We start from the raw sequence: 7,500 nt of genomic DNA on the forward strand, positions 1-7,500 counted from the left end.
TTCAGACATTGTAGGAACACACATATGATGGAGATTAGGCATGCGGGATACAGAACAAATGAAGGATTGTGCTTTTACAGATGGCGGGCTTTGAGCTTACATAAATAACGTTTAAACTTGATCTATGACCCATACAGCGCTCCATGGAGTGAGAGAGGGGATCTACACCGTGTGTTTTGAAATGTTTGATAGGGGAGAGGAGGTCTGTGCCTCGAGTGTTGAAATGTTGAGGCGGCATGCTTGGGATTCTGTCTGTGGCCCTCACTGCGAGTTCTAGCCAGAGGAACCAATTACCACTGAACTCATACAGATGGTTTTGTGTGTGTGTGTGTGTGTGTGTGTGTGTGTGTGTGTGTTTTGGAGTACCCTGGCCCACAGAGGTTATCTGCTCAAAGGCAGACATGAAATGTGAAATATATCAAGTCGGTTGACAGCTGCTGAGATTTGTCTCCACACAGTACAGTCGTCCTGGCTATCCCTCTGTGTCTTTTTTGTGTCCATGCTTCTCTCTTCCTCTCTTTCTTCCTCCCTTTCTCTCTCTCCCTCTCTCCCCACATTCCCACCATCACCACTCAGACAGTAGAGAGCTTAGCCAATTAGTTAACAAAGCATTAACCCACGACATTGTTTATGTGCAACTCATTCTCGAGCCATCTAACTGGGGCAGAGAGAAGGGCAGAGGGTTGGGAGAGCGATGGGTGTATCGCTCAGGGTGGATGCATGGTCCTCAAAGAACATGAATAATCCCAGTTTATAATTTAGTGCCATCATTACAGTAAAAACGTTGTTATTAGAAACGATAGTGTACTAAGCAATACATAATCGTATGTACTTTTGAAGGAAGTGCACACTGTGGCAACTCTTAACCTTTACTTTACCCGTATTCTGAACCCATGTATACATTGTTGCAGCATGTACCAATATGAAAAGTGCATAGTGCTTAATGAGAAGTAAACACTGTATCTAAGGACACCTCATATAACGTGTGGCCAAATATATTTCCCTCTCCTTTGTGCTTGCCTCAGCAACACACCCCATACATACACACATACACACCCAAACAAACACACAAACACACACATTTGAGTACACACACACACACCCACAAACATGCACACACGCACACACACACACACACACACACACACACACACACACACACACACACACACACACACACACGTGCGCACACACACACACACACAGACACACACATACACACGCAAACACAGAGTCGCACACACACTCAACTCCCGACTCCCACCCTCCTCTTCTCCTCTTTTGCTTGGCTTGCTCCAGGAGTTGGATGCATCTGGACAGCTCCTCAGCTACCTGCTGCTCCCCCTCCACCCCCTACCCCTCTTGCCCCCCCCCCACCCCCCACCCCCCACACCCCTCCGACCCTCCTACCCCTACCCCATGGGCCCTGCGACCCTCCACCCCCCCTCACCCCTGTCTTGCAGGTCGGCCGACAGGGCTTCCCCCTGTGGTCACACATTCCACACCCAACTGGGGCTTTTTTAATCTCGGCCAGCTCAGGAGCTTTGCATGGGAGTCTGGATGAAATGGCCAAGATGCCTCAGTGATGCTGACACAAGGGACTTGTGGATGCACACAGTTAAAACAAACAAATAAACATTTTGATCATGTCAGACATTCTGAGTCCATAATCAGCATTGCACAGGAAATATGTCTTCAAATACTTTACAAGTCTATGGCGCCAATGATCTCCAATTAGCTATAGCCACAACAATGGACACATTCCTAGACTGACCATATTCACGGACCATAACCATCCCAGTATAGATTTGATGTGATTTACCCTAGAGCTCTGTCTTAGAGCCTATGTATGTGTTATATGTGTGTAAAGGCCAGCATGTCTTCTGATTTTAGTGATCGCTCCTGTATAAATATTGTAGCATGCAAGGGGGTAGCAGTGCTTTAGTGTGGGTAAGAGTTGGCCCCATAATGCTTTGCGGAATGTTAATGTTTAATTCTGTGCCTAATGTTCTGAAATAGAGTGGTTAGTGTCTCCCCTTTTGTGTCTCAGGTTGGTGAGCGTTACTGTTATCATTTCATCCGTGTGCAGTGTTATTTGATGCCTGTGTAGCTCTGGTGTGTTGGTTAGCGTATCTCTCCACCATTAGTGTTTAAATGATGTGTGTGTGTGTATAGGACCTGCCTTCTGTGTCTAGTTCTGCGTGTGTTCTTTGGCACTCCCGGGGTCATGTGGTGTATGGGGCACGAGATTTGCCTTTAAACCTGAGATCTCTGTGTTCGCCTCCATTCTCCATTTTTCGCCATAAAACGCATACCCACCCACTCACACACACACAAACACACGCGCACACACACACACACACACACACACACACACACACACACACACACACACACACACACACACACAAAGCTGTGTGTTTCTTGGAGCTGACAAAATTCGACTTTGGTCTTGGAGAATGCCATTTGAATACATGTTATGCGCCGCAGAATTCGAAAGATTTCGCAAACACACATTTTTAAACACGTGCACACACACACACACACACACACACACTGAGAGAGAGAGAGAGAAAGAGAGAGAGAAGAGAGAGAGAGAGGGGGGAGAGAGAGACTCACACAATAAAGATGGCATAATTTGCGGTTCAAACATCACAGAGCAGTCGGCCCCCTGTGACATCCCCTCTAATGTCCTCTGTGGGTTCAGGTTCTGTTCCTCTGTCTTTCCCAGCGGAGCGCGCGCCGTTGGCTTTTCTTCCACTACCTTCCCCAGACGGGGTCCATTGTGGCGCTCCCTTCATTGGTAGTGACAACTCAGACAATGATCACAATGGCCAGGCAGCACTGTAAGGAGAACGAGAGCGTTTAGTGGGAGTCTCGCTCACCAATTCACTGCATTTGGCTCTACAACACAAAACCATTATGGGACTCTAGTAGTCATGCAGATGAAATGATCAACCATGATGTGGTCACTCTTTATTTCGGATGGTCCCCTATAGACTATCTACAGATGCTCAGATTATAAACAAACTGCTAACAGTGATTTATGGTTAAGGTTAGGAGTTGGGTTTGGTGAAGCTGATGTTCACTGAATAATTAGAAAGACTGAACTTGAATTTCAACAAACCATCTGTGAAGTCTCTGTAGGCGGACTATCCAAATTCCCCAAGGGGTTAATAAAACCAGGGTTGTGGTTTTGATACGCTGTTAGTACACATACTGATGCAAACAATACTGTATACGTATTCAATGTTTTTACAAAGTCACTCTGGACAAAAGCGCTTCGGGTTCATTTGCAAAAACAGATTTTAGTGAATTTTCATAAATCATTTTATCATATAATTTTTTTTTCAGTTGTAATATTTAACAGTTATGGAATGATCAATACTGAATAATAATAAGCACCATCGGTGTCCCCACTGGTTCATTTGCTTTTTATTCCAGGTTTGACATGGAATACAGCATCATTACAAAATAGCAATTTCCATTGTACTGTTTCTAATTCGGTGATGCTATTTATCATCACTATATGCTATCTCAGATCTTCACCTTTAACCTCATACATAAGTCTCCACCTTTAGTCTCATAGTCTCCACCTATAACCTCATAGTCTCCACCTTTAACCTCATAGTCTCCACCTTTAACCTCATACAGTAGTCTCCACCTTTAACCTCATAGTCTCCACCTTTAACCTCATAGTCTCCACCTTTAACCTCATACAGTAGTCTCCACCTTTAACCTCATAGTCTCCACCTTTAACCTCATACAGTAGTCTCCACCTTCAACCTCATAGTCTCCACCTTTAACCTCATACAGTAGTCTCCACCTTTAACCTCATAGTCTCCACCTATAACCTCATAGTCTCCACCTTTAACCTCATACAGTAGTCTCCACCTTTAACCTCATAGTCTCCACCTATAACCTCATAGTCTCCACCTTTAACCTCATACAGTAGTCTCCACCTTTAACCTCATAGTCTCCACCTTTAACCTCATACAGTAGTCTCCACCTTTAACCTCATAGTCTCCACCTTTAACCTCATAGTCTCCACCTTTAGTCTCTGTTTCTCTGAACAGATGTATTAACTTGACTGGCTTTCTGCAGACCTACGTATGAGCCAATCCACTCTGCATCAGATTCGGTCCCAGAGAAATTCATTTTCATACACTCTGACAGTGTATTTACTGACTGCGGCTTACTGGGAGTTGTGCTCATTGTGTAATCCTGCATTTCAAATCTAGGATCATCCTCACAGTGAGATAAGCTAACGCTGCCATGTTTCTGCATTAGATCAATGTCTTTCAAGTTACAAAAACAAAAACAAATGGCTTGGGGTTTTGTTCATCGCCAGTTGAGCAGTTATCAGTAGATTTTTTTTTCTTCCCTTTTTAAATACTGCCGACGCTTTGATTTAGAAAACACATTTTGGCGTTGCGATCGAGAAGTGGTGAACTGCGACCAGAAAGGCAATGGCCTCCTGTCAGGAACCTCTGGCTTAAGACAGCTCACTGGAAAGAACTGAAAGCTTTAACGTTGAGTTGGCTTTCTGGCTTTTCTGCTGTCTCCACAGGAGGGCCCATGTAGTCTGTCTAAGCGGGTTAGGCTGTCTGAACAGGACTGGACGGGGCTGGTGCAGTGATGTAAGAGAATGATGGAGAATGAGTATGTGTGTGAGTGTGTGTGTGTGCGTGCGTGCATGTGTGCGTGTGTGCGTGTGTGTGTGTGTGTGTGAGTGTGTGTGTGTGTGTGAGTGTGTGTGAGTATGTGCGTTTGTGTCCAGGCAAACGTTTTACCGTACAGTGCGACTCTATGTGTGTGTGGGTGTCATCTTAAGGTGTCTTAAACAGCCTTAATACAAACGCTGAAATACAATGCCCTAAAATATTTGTATAAATTCTAAAGTCCGTGTATGAGTGGGTGTGTGTGTGTGTGTGTGTGTGTGTGTGTGTGTGTGGTGTGTGTGTGTGTGTGTGTGCGTGTGCGTGCGTGTGTGTGTACAACCACAGACAGCAATAGAGGCCCTACTGATAGCCAGAGGTCATGGATCACCAGCATCCATCAACTGTCTGAAGTCAACTTCAAACTCTAAGATGGGGGTCAGGTCACCAGTGCACTGCACCCAGCCTTAGAGGCACATCTATATCACTTAGCCCTCTTCTGCCCCTAGAAAGCGTAGCATTGATGCTAAGTGTGCTGAAGCCTGAGCGCTAATCGCTCCGACTGGCACAGACATGTTTTTTTCAAAAGGGTGTGCAAAGTGAGATCTGTACAATCAGGATGGAACAGGATGGATCAGCCAATAGAACTATGCGATGGTGGAGGATCCAGCCAAGGCTGATGTCATCTCCGTAGATACGGATGAAAAGCCACACAGTCAAAGTGGTGTTTTTAATGTTTGAAATGTTTTCGTAGAGTGCTGCCAAAGTCGCACAATGGACTATTCTTCTCCTTCTGTACGGCGAGCTTGAGTGCTTTTTGATTAGATTCCTAGTGGACATCAGGCCTCACTCAGCCTGCTAGCGCTACAGATTTCTCGTGACGCATGGAGTGCAATTTCCATCATGCATTTTGGATAATAAAAAATAAAAAATCCTGGAAATTGACCCCAGACTAATAATTACTTAATTTTTTGGAACACATCCATGATTTAATATATTCCCCATGACTGCTAGGCTAGGTTCAGAGCACAGCGCAGTGATTTTCCTCCTTTTTATATAATTCTGAATGGTAAACTGTAAAAATGTGGTAGGATTTTCCGCAGTAAAGCAGATTATGTGCGCAAGGAATTAGTGCGTATAATGAGAAGTTGTTGAATGGCTGTGTGTGTTTGCACATGTTCCGACTCAGAGCCAGTTAACTCCTTTGGATACACAAGGCCTCAGACGCGTCTCCCTTCATCCCACACAGTGCTGAGCGCTGGGATTTGGGGGTGGATTTTCTCCCCCCGCCAACACACACACACACACACACACAGAGTAGGAGCTTTCTCAGACATCATTGCTAAAGAGTTTTCAATGTGTGAGTGTGTGAGACTGGACCGAGACAAAAGGTGTAGTAAACTGAATCAGTCTGTCGATCTGACGGCAGTTTGACTCAGGAGGGCCTTCCATTGTTTCTGAAGATGGATTTAGAGTTTCGTGTAGTGTGTCTGCCTGTGTGTGTGTGTGTGTGTGTGTGTGTGTGTGTGTGTGTGTGTGTGTGTGTGTGTAGGTGTGTATGTGCACCAGTGGTATGCCTAATGTGTGTGTGTTTGTGTGGTGCGTGTGTGTGTGCGTGTGTGCGTGTGTGTGTGTGTGTGTGTGTGTGTCTGTGTGTGTGTGTGTGTGTATATGTGTGTATGTGCACCAGTGGTATGCCTAATGTGTGTGTGTTTGTGTGGTGCGTGTATGTGTGCGTGTGTGTGTGTGTGTGTGTGTGTGTGTGTGTGGGGTGGACGTTACAAACCATTGTTCATGTAACTCCTGCTGGTCCAGGCACTCATGTTTGTCCTGGTTGCCCCAAAACTCTTTGCCCATCCAGTTGCTCCAGGCCTCCTCTGAAAACACTCCCAAGCCAGGCATGTGTCCGGCGACATCCATGGCTTGTATTACGCATGCTCCCCCTCTCCCTCGCTGATGGCCAGCCCACTTGGGATAATTTGTCAGAGGTGATGGTGAGTTGACAGTAATGATCCTCACCGAAGCCGGTCTGATGGGCCGTTCCAGGGGTGAACCTGTGGCCTGCTGAAGGAGCGATTCTGTCTCGTTAGCTTCGACCAGACGGTGAGGGAGACAGATATGGAGAACAGCTCTCGCTTTCGCTCTCTCTCTCTCTCTCTTCCTTTCTCTCTTTTATTCCTCTCTTATTCTCTCTCTCTCTGATGCAGGTGCTTTGCTCATTCTCTCTGCTCCTTGGATGGAAGTTCATTTCAAAAATGGCCCTGGCACTTTAAAATAAGTTTTATATTAGAGGAGAACTTTGGACGAGACGAAGCAGCTGAAACAGAGTGGAGGTTTCTGCTCCCGGTTTGGTGCCGGGTTCTTTATAGGGGACGAGCACACTTTGGCTGCTGCTGGTGCGCACAAATGGCTGCCTGAAAAACAAGCCAGAGCTGACAGTTTAACCGAGGTGTGAGACAGTGCAAAAGGTTGAGAGGAAAGGGGACGATGGAGACAGAGAGAGAGAGAGAGAGAGAGAGAGAGAGAGAGAGAGAGAGAGAGAGATAATGAATGCGAGAGGGAAATAAGAGGTGTGTTGTTCTGGCTCGGCCCGGTCAAAGATTCCCTGGAATAACATTTGAGCACCAAAAAGAAAATTCTCCTTTTCCCTCAGGGACAGCTGGACAGGCTCTGGTAGCCGAAACAGAATACTGGCAATATTTACAGTGGGCTCAATGGCATGGAGATGGAGCCTGATGTGTTTGGGAAGCCGGCAGGAACACAGAGATTGAAGGCCAATGGAGGGAATGTGGTCAGAGTGGTGTGTGTGTTTGTGTGTGTGTACAGCTTTTGATGTGGTCTT

General features: G+C 46.0%; 1 protein-coding gene across 1 annotated transcript in view; it reads left to right on the top strand.

Annotated features, from left to right (window-relative positions):
- LOC105904274 (EMILIN-3) overlaps positions 1 to 7,500 on the top strand; it is an 18,531-nt gene that overhangs the window by 860 nt on the left and 10,171 nt on the right. The window lies entirely within an intron of this gene.

This window comes from Clupea harengus, chromosome 4, assembly GCF_900700415.2.
Source record: "Clupea harengus chromosome 4, Ch_v2.0.2, whole genome shotgun sequence".
In the NCBI taxonomy this organism is placed as follows: domain Eukaryota; kingdom Metazoa; phylum Chordata; class Actinopteri; order Clupeiformes; family Clupeidae; genus Clupea; species Clupea harengus.